General features: G+C 38.7%; 1 protein-coding gene across 5 annotated transcripts in view; it reads left to right on the top strand.

Moving 5' to 3' along the window:
- Positions 1-16,351, top strand: part of dscamb (Down syndrome cell adhesion molecule b) — a 105,206-nt gene that overhangs the window by 43,445 nt on the left and 45,410 nt on the right. The window lies entirely within an intron of this gene.

Genomic DNA, 16,351 nt, shown 5'->3' with positions numbered 1-16,351 from the left:
TTAATGAAAACTTTTGCAGTCTCACTACCAATTTCTGCTCTTGCATTTCTGCATTTAGCTTGCTGTCAGTGAAGTAAAAAACATTTCCAATTTTAAGTGTAACTATTTATTATTGACTTGTCCCTTACTGTGATGGTGGCATCTGTAGGTTTGTCGACTATCTAATCAGGCAGCACAGACATTATTCTGTCTGAATCTCCTGCCATGAGAAAAGGCAAGTCCAGCCCCCATGAACAAAAAAACATTTAATATATGAATATATTGCACAGTATGTATGTATCTGCTTTACTATCATTCTGTGGTGGACTATTGTCAATTTTGTACTGCGAAGATTTATTACCATTCTCTCTTAACTAGAAGGAAAAAAGTAAAAGAAAGGCTAACTTCTGCTTAATAACATGTTAGCGTCTTGTACAAGTAACTCTTCTTATAGTGTGTCTGTTTTTGTTTCCTTCATACTTGCTTTAACAGCAAAGACATTATATAGATGTATAGTTTAGAGACATCCAATAAGATTTGAATCCAAGTTTTCTGGCCCCAATCCGAATCCTTTAATATCTATTGTCTGCCAAGACTGATTCTGATCCAGTATTTATATTTAACTAAATGGCCCAGCTGCCTAATGCACACTGAACCTACAACTTGAAAATGAGACAAGATAGAACTTAATTCAGCTCAGTATACATAGTAAAAAGACATATATCAGCAGAAGATATTCAATGCTGATTAAATATGTATCCTGCACATAATAGCTGTAGCCTACATAATTTAGTGCACCTTATTTATCACATGTCCTGGAACAAATATATGAAGTTAAACAGCTTAAATTATTAACATGAAACTCCAAAAACACTCTTTATTGTACAATGTGGTTACAGTGTGGAGCTTCTACCCTCACAAATGATGTTTAGCCCAGTTAACACCAGCTTTTCAGAGAGCACTTAAACCAGGATGACTTTTTTGACATTTGTTCTTTTAACCAAGGAAAGTGTCAGCGCTGGCTAAAAATGAGAAGCTGCTAGCTGAATGTTGTGCACACTGCTGCTTTTTGTTAATAAGACTGATTTGTTTTGTGCCAGAGCTTAATGAATCCATGTGTTTTGCTAGTCCAGGTGCAAATAATGTTTCACATTCACACCTCTCTAATTTTTCACATGTGGGGCCAAATGCTGCACTGTAGAGTCTGGCTGTCGAGAGCTGTTTTGCAAAACTAGCAGGCTACTGTAAAGAAAGGATCAGCGTTTGATTGGGTTAACTTTAGCCAATACTGACTCATTAAAAGTGCCTCAATACAATCCCTAGGATCAGCTTGGGAGATCTCTAGTTTTCACTTATTTTGCCTGGTAACACCTTGACTGAGGAGCCTGCGAGAGAGCCAGCATCCACGCTACCAGGACTGTGTCCAAAACCACTCCCATGTTAACTCATTCACTACTCCCTTTCCAGTAGACACTCAGTTTACTCAATAGTGAGCTGTCAATTGAGATTTTGGACACATTCAGATAAAATGATGGAGGATGATGTATAAAACGTTTGTTTGAATTGTTTACATGGAAATGTGTTTGCTCACTTTCCTGCTAAGCTCCGCCTTCCATGTGTACTGTATATCTGCGAAAGGAGGCTGAATCTTACTACAACAACATGCCTCAAGCTACAGGTTGTGTTGCTAGAGTAAAAACATGCACGTTGTGTGTCAATCTGTTTCCTGGAGCTTTGATACTCTCGCTCCTCTCTTCTATTCCCTGTCCTCCTTTCTGACTTGCTCTCTCCCTTTTTCTTTGTTGTCTTCCCCTTTCTGCAAACACTGACTTTTATGAACACCTGCATTGACAGAAACAACACACACACACACACACACACACACACACACACAGTCTTAAACAGTCGTTCCCGCCATGTCTCCCTCTCCCCATCATCCCTGTGACCTGCTCTCTCAGGTAAATTGGGGCCTGAGGCGAGTGTGTAATGCAGAGTAAGTTTCTGACCCTTTTACACGCTTCATTGAGTCATTTCCCATAGAGAACAACAGGGCTGCATTGTGAAATGGATTTTATTGTTGCCCTCGTTGCTTAATATAAAGCACAGACATGATAATTTTGCTAGAAGCCATATCTGTCAGAAGTGTGATATGCAGTTATGTGGGTTATTTTAAGTTGCTATGTACTGTAGGCCAGGCTAAGCCTAGATTCATATTTCTTGTTTCACTCTATTATTGTTCTGTTATTGCTCAGTTGAGTCTGGAGAGAAAAAAAAGTATTGAAGCAAGCAGTTTTGTGTAGTTTTATTGTTTTGAGCAGTAATGTGAAGTAAAGTTTGTACATCTTCTGTTCAGAAAATCTAAATCTTGTGTTTTTTTTAGCCAAATGGCTAAAGATTAAATTATATTTTTCCAGTTTTTTGTTGCGGGTATAGTATGTTGTGGTCTTAACAGGATTGTATATATGCTGACCTTTTTCAAAAGCCATGCCGTCAATACTTTTGATAGCATATTTTCTCAGTAAAACAATCAATATAGATTTAGTATATCCTGTTCTTCATGGCACTTAGGCAAAGATGTAACATAACAAGTAAATGTTATAAAGAAACTATATATAAGCACATACAGTCATTGATGTGTGATTATGTTTTGGTTTGCTGCTTGTTTGTCTTGTGGTCACCAGTGATTGGTTTTCATATTTTATCCACCCATGAACTGCAGATCTCAAACAGGGACAGCATCCCACTCACTAAGGAGTCGAGCCATTTGTCATTAATGTCTTTTGTTGACATGGATTTGAAAATAATGGAAGATTGTTGCAGATTGTGTTGTGTATGGCAAGCGACTGACCCACAGCTTGGTACCGGATATATTTGAGTGTGGATGGATCGATGTTGTAGCTTTGGGCAGAATTGCTGGATCTGACAGTGCATAGATCTGACAGTGCATGTGAATGCCTCCACACCAAGATTTCTGCATGCAGTATCCTTCCTGTGTTTACAGACAGGTGGGCTTAATGGATGTATTCTTGTGAAGTCTGAGGCTGAGTCTGAGACTTCCAGGAATTCTGCATTACCAGACAACGTACATATGGGGTTACCCTCAGAAAATTCATAGCAATAAGATGTGAGAGTATAAAAGACATGGAACTGGTAGTAATGGTATTAATAATAATCTAAGAATGGATCTTCCAGTATGTGTTAAATACACTAAATGTATGGCGATATATTAGTTTTCATTGCTACTTGCGTCACTTGCGGAGTTAACCTTTCTTGCATAGGATTCAAGTTGTGCACCACACACTTGGGATTCTCAGAGACCACTGTGTGCACATACTAATGTGAAAAACAGTATTCAATTTGGAGTTCAGTGGACATTGGACTTTATTAAAGTGTGACACGATGAACTTTTCAAATCACTGTTTGGCAGCATTGTAAACACATGAGTTGCTCTTCTTCTGTTACTAAACGTGGCTAGAGGCACATTTGCTGCAGTTTTAAGAAAGGATCAAAATCAGTGCAGCAGAAGCAGGGACATCTTCTTTTTTATTCCACTCATTCTTCTTCCTTGTCAAAACCTGGCGCCTACATTACCCAAAATGAAATTCAATTACCGATAGTTCGGTAGGAGATTAAGGTGTGTTATGCAAAGTGGCTATTCTAACCACACACTGCTAGCTTCAAGCAGAGATCTGGTAACCTCACTTCGTCCGAATCCCAAGTGACATCACTTGAGGCAATTTATCAGACTTTGCCTGCTCTGGAGCCACAAAAGGCTTTAAACAACTTTTACTTACGTATGCAGTAGTACTCCCCAAGACCTGTAAACAGAAAAGTTTTTGTAGTTAGATGATGTTGCACATGTACAGTACCAGTCAAAAGTTTGGATACACTTTCTCATTCAAGTGAATGGGAAGGTGTGTCCAAACTTTTGACTGGAACTGTAAATAATACGCCTAAAACTGCAAGATCTGAGAAACAATTGTTTTCATCCAGTTAAGAGAAACTTCTGACCACTATGGTGTGAAGGACAAGTGAGATGCACACAGCTTAGGGTTGCACAGTGTTACAAACATTAATACACTAAAAATACAGTTGTGATCAGAAGCCAAGATCTCCCTTAAGCAGTTTAGCCTACTCTGCACAGCTACACCTTGTGTAAAATGCTAATGTGGATTCCTTTCAGAAAAATGCTCAATGAGATGGATTAGAGGGTCAAGATCTTGGCATTGGTTGTCTCCCCAGCAACACATGAGGCCTGTAGTCCTGTCTCATTAATGCATTTTTTACCCTTGCTACTCTGCACCTTTTCAGACTTGATGTACTGACGATGAGATATTCAGTTGTGTCACTGTAGACTGAGATTTGTGAGAGTCCGATAGTCCACATCTCAGTGTTGGAGCTGAAGGCAGCTGGCAGCAGATCTCAGTCCTAACATTAATGGTGTATCTGCTGGACAGAACACACATTTCTCTCTGTGCTTGTTGCTGAGTTTGTGAGTGTGTGCGTATTTCTGTATGTATCTGTGTGGTGTGTTTATGTGTGTCAGTCTCAAATGCTGCAGCACATCCAGGTGCAGTATATCTTTATTATACTGTATCTGTATATCATTATGTCACAGTATGTAGTGTGCTTTTGCCTGTGCAGAGCAACCCAAGGAATCGATTATTGAGGGGGCCTGACAGCTCTGCTCGCCGGATGCAGCAGAATACATACTGTAGCAAGGGAGCGCCATCAGTTGCCCTGACAACACCAGCGCCTGTCAACACCTCCGTCTTAATAGTGACAAATTGTACTTATTACATCAGCGTTAATTCCCCCCGATCTCCCTCAGATGAAGATACTTAGCTCCGCGCTGATCAAATTGTGTCAGCATAATTACTGGGAACAGAACCCTATTAAAAACCAGGGCCTCAGACGCACTGTCCAGACTCATCCACAGGCCTATCACTCAACATGCATCTCTGCGTAGGAAGTAAGGGAGGGAGGGTAGAGGGTAGAGGAAGGCAGGGAGATGGGGAAATGAGGGGGGATGAGGATGGAGGAAGGGAGAATGTTATTCTGAGGCAGTTGTATGCACATAGATGTAACTGCTGGAGTCGTCCACCGCTAACATTTTTTGACTGGTGCTGAATTCTCACGAGCAGCTGCTACAAAAATCCTGCAGTAGTGATGCGGGGTGATTGAGGAATCTTGTAAAAACTTTTAAAAACTTTTTAAAAACCAAAATAGAGGTGAAGATTGGATATGGCCTTACATCAGCAAAAAAGTATCATACTTAATTGCAAAGTGGCAAACGTTGTAATTGGACATTTGTAAGTTAGTTGTTAATTAATTATAAATAATCATGGTCATTATAGATATACCATCAGATTATCTAGCTCTAGAAGGCTATACACTTAGGCGTATGAATATTACCAAAAAGGGATTCTCCTTTTCCCCTGGAGTGAGAGGAAATCATTGTTCGATAGAGCAATTTCATTTTTCTTAGGGAGCTGTTGGGGAGAGGCGTTTTATGGGGAAGTCAGATGAGGAAACATGGGGTCCCTGGGGGAGCAGTCAGTAAATGTGGACTATACAAAAAACAAATGATTAAAATTTGAAATTTCATTAAAGCTTCAGCCTAGTTTTACAATAACTGCAATTACCATAAGCAATTTTCACAGCTCTATAGATATGGATTTAGCATTGCCAGTTGCCAGTAGCTCAACAGTGAATTAAGTCTCTCTCTCTCTCTCTCTCTCTCTCTCTCTCTCTCTCTCTCTCTCTCTTTCTGTCTCTCTCTCTCCGTGTTGGTCCTGAATGGTGCTGGAATGGAATTCACAAATTAGTGTCGTCTGATGGAAATGTGCTAATTGCTGTTGTTAAGCTGCTGCAATAATTAGGTTATGATGGCAGACTGCTACACATGTTGCACACACACACGCACGCACACACACACACACACACACACACAACTCAGCAGCCCAAAGCCAACATCCTCTCTCCAGTATGGTGGAAATAGAAGGCTAGATTTAATTACTCATTTTACTATCCATCTGTGAGTATAATTTTCCAGACACAGAGTCAAACACAGAGTGCAACAGTTGACTACAGTTTCTCCTGCTGTGGGTTAGAGAGATGTTTTTTTAATTACAGTAGTACACTGTAATGTAGTAACGCTAAGTAAATGATTAGATTAGTTAGCCGGCCATTTGGCTGTGGAAATGTGCATAGCAAGATGACAGAGACAAAGCACAGAGGCAGGTCGGTGTAGCATTAGCTGGGATCTCCTTCTGGGCTTAAGACTTTTCCTCTCAACAGATAAATACTTCAATAGTAGGTGATGTTTTGCAGCAACGTAGTCATAGTGATGGTACTGGGCATCCCATTTGAGTGGCATGGCATCCTGCTCCAGTATCACCTCGCTCCAAACACTTTGTTGTATTTAAGTATAGCTCCAACAGTTTCCTCTTTCTATACATACTGCTGTCTCATCAGGCCGACACTCTTCTTCCTCAATGTACTGCTTAAAGCTGACAACATGCTAAACAAGCAACAGTGAGCTATTAAAACAGGGAAAATATGCAAATATGCAAAGTCCTAAACACAGTCCATACATAAAGCATTGTAGAGACAATGAACTCATATTGCTCATCATTCATCATCTAAAAATTGTTGTTATAGTATGCGATTTCAACATGTTATAGCAGTGGACACAAAAAAATAAGTAGCCATGTTAAATGGGAGAGAAATAGTATTGAGGCTGCCACTGTGTTGACTGCTTAACACTTAACATGAACATCTTTGAGGAAAAAAACATGTGGAAGCAGGTCAGAGTACATAACATTTTGGGGGGGCAGTGAACTGAATATGTCTGGTTTGGACTAGTGGTTGTTGTTTTTGTGACCTGATAACATCACATCTATCCAAGTTGCCTTACTAAAAAAAAAATCGCTCTGTACTGTGTGTAGTTGTTGTTTCGATGCTGCTGTCCTGACGTTCTTCAATGCACAGACCTGCTTAGCAACATGCTATTTAATGGCTCTGGGCTTCAGCAGAGATTACTGGATTGCTAACCTCATCAAAGACATCAGCTACCCCCAGACTCTTTAACCTTGGAGACCTGACACTCCTTTTCTGCAGTTTTTGTGATATATGTGTGTGTGTGTGTGTGTGTGTGTGTGCCTGCAGCCAGACTCAGCAAGCTACTATACATTTATGTAAAATGAATCTTCTCGCCTTGCGCTCTTGTATAAGGGTGCTCTCCCATCACGACATAAACCTTCTCCACACACAGGTGCAGTGCTTCTCTTCCTTCAACTCCATCATTGTAACATATTGTTGTTTCACATCCCTGAAAAACAAAAGAAAACCTCTATGTTGCCCGTTGCTGTGTACTCCATGTCGACGTAGTGTTGTTATTGGCAACATGCATTGCAGGGCTGTCTTCTGAGTCATCCCTCAGTTTACTTTCCTTTCACAAATTTTAATGTTCAGTCGTGTGGGAAAATATTTACAAAAACTATTCAGAATGCTTCAAATTATGTTACAATTCCTGCAGTAATATCCAATTTCTGTTACATCACAGTGCATTTATTTAAAACTAATCCATTCAGCAGTGTCCCAAAATATGTTTATTCAACTTCTAATAGACATAAAACGTAACAGTAATGTACCAAATCAATATTTTTAATGTTTTAGCTGTCATCACACATGACTAAATGTATTTACATTTCCCAAATCTGCTGTCAGTCCTGTTACTCTAATGTAGCAAATCTGACCAGTACCAGGAGCAAGCAAATACCGTGAAATAGGGGGGTCCCATGATTTATTAAGAAGACATCCTTCACTTGTTCAGTTGTTTATTAAATATGAATTGTTCATCTCATGGCAGTTGGACATTTTTTGCATGGATTACAACGCACAAATTATTTATGATAAATGAAAACCCATTTTTAATTTAAAACTGTGGTGATATAACACGACCAGTCACTGCATTTCACTCTGTCTGCCTTTCTCATAGCGGATTACTGTTCAGAAATGCAGTTGAAAAAAAAAATTAAAGAAAAATATTTAATTGCCTAACTGGCATTTGAATGTTATTTTAACAGATTAAGTGATGGATCCAAAGATTTAACGCCTTAGGTGATGTTTTCTTGTAGCTGTAAAACCAGAAAATGTTGTGAAGCAACGACAACACATCATCACACTTTAATTCACATTCATTGTTGACTCTCCAGTGACTCTTAGTCATCAGATGAGTGAATGGTTAGTTTATGGAAGTCAAACACACTTAAAACACACAAGCATGATTTAAGGGAAATATAAAACACAATGAAAACAGTCTTTTATTCTCTCTTATCGATCTAAAGAGCCTTCAATATTTGCATTTCCCTGTCCCTAGAATCCAAAGCGTATCTTTACATACAGAAGATGCAAGTTATTGGTATTGGTTTTATTCACCCATCCCTTTTATCTTTGTCTTTTTTGACATGTGTAATTCCTTTGCTCATTGAAGCCTTATTTTTTATTGCTATGAGATTATTTTAAATGATTTTTGTCTGTTTTCCCCCTAAATTGAATTCATTATGCGGTATGACATCTAGTAATTTCAATATTCAAAAGGCTTTTATGGTATTCAACCAAGTGTTTATCAAAGGTGAAATACAGCTTTGGGATGAACTTGTAGGTAAAGGAAGGTGTTTACTGGATGTGGGCGTTTGACACTGCAGGATTTCATTGCAGTGTTCTGACAGAGCCAACCACTGTTTAAGCATTCAGGACACAGAGAGAGACGGAGAGAGAGAGAGAGAAAGCGAGCAGGAGAGAGAGATGAAGCAGGAGAGGAAGTAGAATGAGCCAAACAGGAACACAGAGGTTTTTGAGGGTGAATAAGAGACAGAGAGTCTCTTAGCATTCCAGCTCTGATGCCAAAACTTTCACTGAACCAAAGATGCCTTCTTCACTGGGGCTTCAATGGCAGCTCTGTCATTTACTTGTATTCCTAAAATCTATTCATACAGCAGGTGCATTGAGAGAAAGAGATTTTTATAGGTGACTTTTACAGGTGCTGAAAGCTTTTTGAATTGACTCGGTTTTAATAGCATTAGCTTGGAGTTTTTGCAAGCAAATCTGCGATATTTATGTTCCAATCTTAGTCTTCACTGCGCTGTTTTGGTTGGGATTTTTCCTTTTCTGTCTCAAAACAATCTGGAGCTCAAAAACACAACCAGAATTTGATAGTTTTGGGTCATCACTCTTAAAAATAAAACCTTGAAGGCTAGTTAATGGCACTAAAAAACAACTTTATTTTAATTCCTTACTCATAAGCTATATGATGTAGAAGTATTATTTTTTTCTTCTGATTCCTGCCTCAAGACACTGCACACATGGTTTTTCATGATTATTTTATATCATTATTTTATATTTTATATATATTGTTTTATAAATTGTTTGGCTGTGATGCAAACAAAGCTGGCGAAGGCATGCAAATAAATGACCCATACCTACATGTGTGGGATTAAATGCATCAATTTTGGAAGCCCTGAAGTGGTGCACTCCTATACAGTTTTATATTTTACACTGCAAATTCATGAAGAAATTCAAGAAGAACAAAGAACAGCACTGAGGACATACTATTTCATTTTACAAGAAGATTCAATCATGAACGGATTTCTTGATCCTGTTGACGTTGGTCTAATACTACTTACATTTAACACTTTTCTAAGGGTGCACTACTACACACTGCATCTCCAGAGTCCTAATTCATTTCTTCTACTGCAGTGGGCAACTCAGCAGCCCACTCCTGATCTACCACATTATGCTGCTGTAGTGAACTAGCTAACCAATGCTGTAATTTACCTACTTGATAGTCAAAAAGCTCATTTGGCATCCCATCTTCTCATGGTCAATGTCTCAGATGTGTTATGCAGTAGTCAGAATAGGAGAGCAGTCAAAAAATAATGTGATGCATTCAGAAAGTTGTTTTTGAACTTTCAAATATGTGGCACAAACATGAAGTATGACACAGAGAGGAGCCAGCAGCAAACCTACAGTACATGTTAGTGTTGCAGATTACTGTAACAACACAAGATTACATTCAAGATTGACTTAAATACATGTATTTCCATATAAAGAGTGTTGCAGTAGTTTGAGAATTAGCATGTATTTTATAGATTTCAGAGTCATCATTTTAATTAAATACATCCAGGAGAGAGACAGTGTCTGCATTCACCCCATGGTCTACAGCAAGACACTTACAGTTCACTGTCAGGCTTAAGCTTCAGTTATGTGTAATATATTTTAACAGTGCATGAATGCAGTTATGATTATATATGGTAATGTAGATAGAAAGTTACAGTAGATCAGCAATAGATATTTCTTGGTTTGGTCCGCAGAATAGTCATAGTACTCATTTCAATTTCTCTGCATGTAGCCATGCAGCACTGAGGAGCCCTGCGGTGGAGAGTTCAGTCCTGCGATCTGACCTCAATCAGCTCAGATTAGAGCTGTGATCCAACGTGAGGCCCCCCGTGCCCTGTTTCACGATGCAACGTACCCCCGACTCTGAGCATGCAGAAATTAGTCTGAGAACACACTGTTCACTCCTCTGACATTACCACCACAGGAGTCAAGGCAGTGCTTCCTCTTAAAAAATTTTTTTGCAGCAGCATAGGATTGTATTGCAATCTCTGCAATGTTAAAAACAGTAAATGCTGAATTCATCCAGGTTAACAGCACACCTACAGTATCATTTTAATCGTTTTTTAGCTGAAAAACATTTGGATAGGTGGTTCATTTTCTCAACAGATGCAGTGTACAGAAGACCTATGATAGCAGCTATCTGTTTTTAATTTCAATATAATAACTGAACTGACTCAGGAGAGTTGAAGTGGGCCAGAGAAGTTACCACACAGACCTAGAACATTCATAAGCCCATTTATCATCTCTCTGTCTCCGCTGACCTGACTAGAACTGGGTCCCTCTTCACTGTCTGACTCACAGTGCACTGTAGATGCAGTCCCACCAACCTCTTTAAGCAATAACAACACTGACTCACCGACTCACCCTTTATAGAAGAGACTACAGTCTATACATAACATTTTTACCCTATTACATTCAAAGTGTACTGACATATAGTGTTGCATACTGTTTTTAGTGCAAGCTGCAACCTCCAAGGCTGAAAAATGAAGCCAACATGGAAGTAACAAAAACTGCAGTTCCTCAAATGGCCACTTGAGGCTGGCTCTAAAGGTGATTCAATCATCATAGACCCCCATGTTAAAATGCCCAACGTATAGCAGAAATAAACATGTTTACAGCCTGGTACAAAATGGTTTTGGTCTCGATAGCTAATTTCCCCTTTCATGACAACTGTGTGGGAGATGAATTTTTTTTTTTTATATATATAACTCACCTGTTTAAATTTTTATTAAGGCTTAAAACATACATAATTAAGGGCATGGCTGCTTTGAGTGACAGGTGCTAACACAGCAACAACGTTGGTTAGGGAACGTAACCATGACGTAACCCCAGATTCACAGAGTATAGGTGTAGCCATAACTTTTGCTTATTTAGTGTGTATGGTCACCTAAAAAAGTCTTGTTCAGTGTTTGGTTGCACTAAAAGACTCTCTAAGGATTCGAATGTTCAATTTTTCCAGTAAGTACATTTTGTTTTAATGGTTTTAAGCCCGTTTTTCGCTAGCGAAAATTAGCATTAGCATTATCACAGCTAACCATGGACTGTAAATGCACCATGTTAACCAAGCTAGCAGCTGGCGTTAGGAGCAGCTCCACCCTCTTGTCCAAATATGGTCACTTCTGGCTCCAAAAATCCAAGATGGCAACAGTCAAAATGCAAACTTGAGGCTTCAAAATGGGAGTCCACAAACCAAAGGGTGACGTCATGATGGCTACGTCCAATATTTTTTACAGTCTATGGTTTATTGTGTAATATTGAGGTTGCTTCCCGTGATAAATGGATAAACTGACCACTTAAACAGAGTGAGAACCCATCACAAACAGAAACTAAGCATTAACAGAATACACTTTTCCTTGTTCCACTTTCACATTTTCAATATTGTAAATTAATAAAGACAGGACCTACTTCATTAGTAAATATCCCAGATAAATTATTCTTTGTACAATGACTAAATGTACATTACCACTCAGTTTGGACACACCTTCCCATTCTCTTGAATGAGAAAGTGTGTCAAAACCTTTCACTGATAATGTATATGTGATATTAGCATGTTGACTACAAATTTTGTTTTAATTTTAAGAAAATCAAGAGCTTAACAGGTTTGGTACATCACTAGTTCTAAGCATATTTTAATTTCTATAATATACACGTTTTTAAAGAATTTTCTGAACCATTTTCAGATTCATTATGTTGAAAAAGCTGAATGCCACAAAGTCATCTTTTTCAGGTAGCTTATGATGCTAAAAAATAAGTTTAGTTGTTTAGTTGTGTTAGTTAAGTTTAATCTATGACATTTGTTTGTCAGGGGCCATGTACAGAAAAAAACCTTGATCTCACATACAGAGAAGAGTACCAGATTTAGCCACTAGCTAATTTCCATCTCCAAATGAAGTATAAATAATAATAACATAAGTATTATATTTGTGAGAAATGTGAAGCACTTGCAGCCGCGCTGTACTGCAGATGTTGATTTTACATGGCAGATTGGAATGAAGATGTTGGCATTTTATCACTAATTCATTCTAGTCACTGAGTTGCAAATTGTCAGCTAAGATGTGACCAACTGGGCTCCCATTTAAATCACAGTGACTTCAGTGCATCTGTTGGCAGTGAGGATGCTGTGACACTAGCTCATCTGTACGTCGAGGCTTATTTAGCCTGCTGAGAGTGAGAGCCCGCTGTTCGTATTAGATTCTGTCTCTGGCAAAGTGGGGATGATTAGATAAAGTGTGTCTGGTGGAGTGGAGCACTTTTTCACTTTACAGTAGCAGCGCCTGTGAATGAACAGAGAGAAGGGCTCCACTTTCTGACAATAACACAGAAATCTCTGTCCAGAGGATTTCAATACATCTGGCAACTGAGGCCTCAATTACTGCTGTAATTAATCCATAGCAGTTTATATACTGGACTGGACTACACTACACGTTTACAGTCCTTTCACATTTAGTGTATTTAAAGGGGCGTAATTTTTCACTTCACATACTGGCTTTGTGAACGGGAATTACTCCTAAATGCTGATGCAGTGAGCGAGTTAAAGACAAAGCAGTGGAATTAAAGGGAGCGGATCGCGAAAGAAGAAATACAATACAATACAGTACAATAGCTCTCATTTTGAATCCCCTTGCTACTGTAGCGTCCCCTCTGCCTGCACTTCATTCTGTCATAACACAATAACTGAGCTCTGACGTCTTAAAAGGCATTGCAGGAGCATAGAGGTGCTTGAAGAGAAAATTGCAGCAGCTCACAGCGGCTGGAGTGAAATACCATTTTGTCTCACTCAAGATGGATTCCACAGTGAGATTTCAGAGGACCAGTACAGAATCAAAATGGAGAAGCCAGAAGGGAGGAGAGAAAAAAGGGAAAGCGGCAGTGTGTGGAGTGGACAGCTACAGAATAGATATCTGAATTTTTTGATTGCTGCTACTGTACATGTTAATATATAGTTTTCAGAGTTTTCACTTTTTTTGCTGTTTATTGGCTAAATGTTTCTTGATTCCCCCCCCCCCCCCTTCTTTTTTGTAACTGATCACGGCCATATGGTACAGTGTTAACAATGTGAGAGGCATTTATAGAATTACTTAAATACAAAAAAATAAAATGAAATGTTGAAATTACTTCTGCCTCTGCTGTGTACAGAATGAAAATGTAGCTAAAAAGCAAAGGCAATGATAGCAAACATCAGTAATGCAATTTTTTTTTTTTTTGCATCTGGCCTCCTCAACCTCTTGAGAAGATTTCCTCCCACCAATCGTCTCACACACTGACATGCATGCATGGCTGCCGGCATCTCCACACACACACACACACACACACACACACACACACACACACACACACACACACACACACACACGCACACACACTCCCTCCCTCTCTTTATAGATTCCACTTGCTGGTTGCCCATCTAACAGCCCTGTATGTAAACCAGCGAAACCCCTTCAGGACATCAAATCCATGGAATCTGTTGTCGGTTCTATCTAGGTCAATGCTTACAATAGCTGTGCAAAATTTTTTTTTTTTTTTTTTTTTTTTTTTGCTTCTCCCGCCCCGCTCTGTATTCCCCCTGCTTGCTTAACCCCACAAGGTCTATTTTCTTTTGCATGTATAAACCTCAAAAATGCATATAAAATGTAAGCATATTAAGCGTGCTTTGCTTCTTTCATACATATTAGTCTCAAGTGGAATATTAAAACATGTAGTGGTTTGATGTTAACATTAGTCTAGAATTGAATGTTTGACAAAAAAAATACATTTAGGGTATTTCTCGTTAGCATTTTTTCAGCTAATTGGTTTGAACTGTGCCATTATTCATACAACTCTGTCTGGTAGCACTGAACCTTCACACAGCACTGGAGCATACTGTAGCACTGCAACATGAAATGTAGAGGCTACACTACAATTATAGTGTGACATACAGTTTCTGCTCTGATCTGTAGGGGATGGTGTTACGTGACCTAAGGGAGGTGGCTTTTAATTTGTTAACCCATATAGAAAGGAGAAACCTCTGCACCTGCTTGCCCATGAATTTTTCATACAATCTTGAATTGTCTGTTTGGAAGGCCAGTTTGATTTTCACAACAATAAATATTAAAACAGCACCAGTTGAATATAAATATCCTAACTCTGTAGTACTTTTGCAAATTTTGGCTGAAAAAAAAGAGCAGGCAGTCTTTTTACAGATTAGCTATTTGTTATCATGAACATAAAATCACATCATACATGTTTACGGTTCAATTCAATGGGCTTTATCGGCATGAAGGCTTCAAGAACAACGTTGCCAAAGCATCAAAATACAATTTGTCCAAATATTTGGACAGTACACAAAAAAAATATGAACATTAACACAACAGTAAGATTAATATATATTAATTATATATATACTGTATGTCTTATGCATGTATTTGTGTGTGTGTGTGTGTGTGTGTGTGTGTGTGTGTGTGTGTGTGTGTGTGTGAATGCATATGTGTGCTGTTGTGGCCTGTACATAATGGGCAGCAAGATATGCCCTGTCTCTTTCTCCTATGAGTGCTTTTAATTTTGAGAGGTCAATAAGCTCTTTGAAATCTGAAGTTATAGAGTTGAGCTTGTTAAAGTAAATGTTCTTTATCTCATTGAATGTTTTACATTGTAGGAGGAAGTGCATCTCTGTCTCAACCTCACCTGTCGAACAGAGACCACATATTCTGTTTTCTTTTGGTTGTTTCTCTTTTGTTTTAATAAAAAAAAGGAAAAATCTGAAGAAAACCCTCTGCTCCCCTTGTTCAACTTAAATGAATTACCCACTGCTAATCTGCTTTAGGGGCTCCCACACAGCCTCAGTTCGTTCTGTTGGATAAATCGCTGATATCACTGCCTTCAGACACGGAGTGCAATCAAAATCAAATATGCAGAGAAAATTTCTGCTAATCTTAGCAGTCAAAAATAGCAGGGAATTAAACTTTTGTCAGTATTGTTTTTTGTGCTACTTATCCAGGTCTCTCTTCTACTAAATATTCTTCTATTAGGTGTCTGCATATACTCTGAGTAGTTGCATGTACAGTTTTATTTTTAGACGTCCATTTGTTGCTCATTTTTGTACAGTATGAAAAACAACTTTCCACGGACATGAATAACCTGAACCTGATAAGCCATAACAATAAACACAAATCCTTAATTTGTTTTTGTCTAAGTTGTTTTTGGCCTTTTTTTTAGTAGCTTGCTAGTTGCTCCTCTTTACATTTTTGTATTTATGCACCATATAAGTAAGGGAGACATGTTTAGTAGATGTGGACTTGTAACCTTGTCACACTGGTGTATGATATTTTTCCATCAACATCACCTATACCTGTGGCTGTTACCAGGCTGTCCCTCCTCCTGTCTTAGCATGTCCACCACTGCACAAAGAAGACAATCATCAAATTGCTTTTTCAATCAGCTTTGACATCAATCTGCTACCATGGGAATGTAGACATCCATGGGATGGGAAGGTTTCTTTCCTCATGGATGTTGACAACCCCACTCAGCCTGGTTTGATCTGCAGAATTAACATAATATACATACTAAACTGGCTGTGACAGCCAAAGAGGGATTGGCTTTCTATAGGAGACACTGGCGCCACTGAGGACAAGACAATAAGATCTGTTAGAGATCAAAGATTTGATACGCAGCTCTGAATTTAGAAATACAATTTGTGTATGTTTGACATTATGAA

The sequence above is a fragment of the Thunnus maccoyii genome, chromosome 6, assembly GCF_910596095.1.
Source record: "Thunnus maccoyii chromosome 6, fThuMac1.1, whole genome shotgun sequence".
Taxonomy (NCBI): Eukaryota; Metazoa; Chordata; class Actinopteri; order Scombriformes; family Scombridae; genus Thunnus; species Thunnus maccoyii.
Note: the sequence above shows the minus strand (reverse complement) of the source record. Positions and strands in the feature narration are given on the sequence as shown.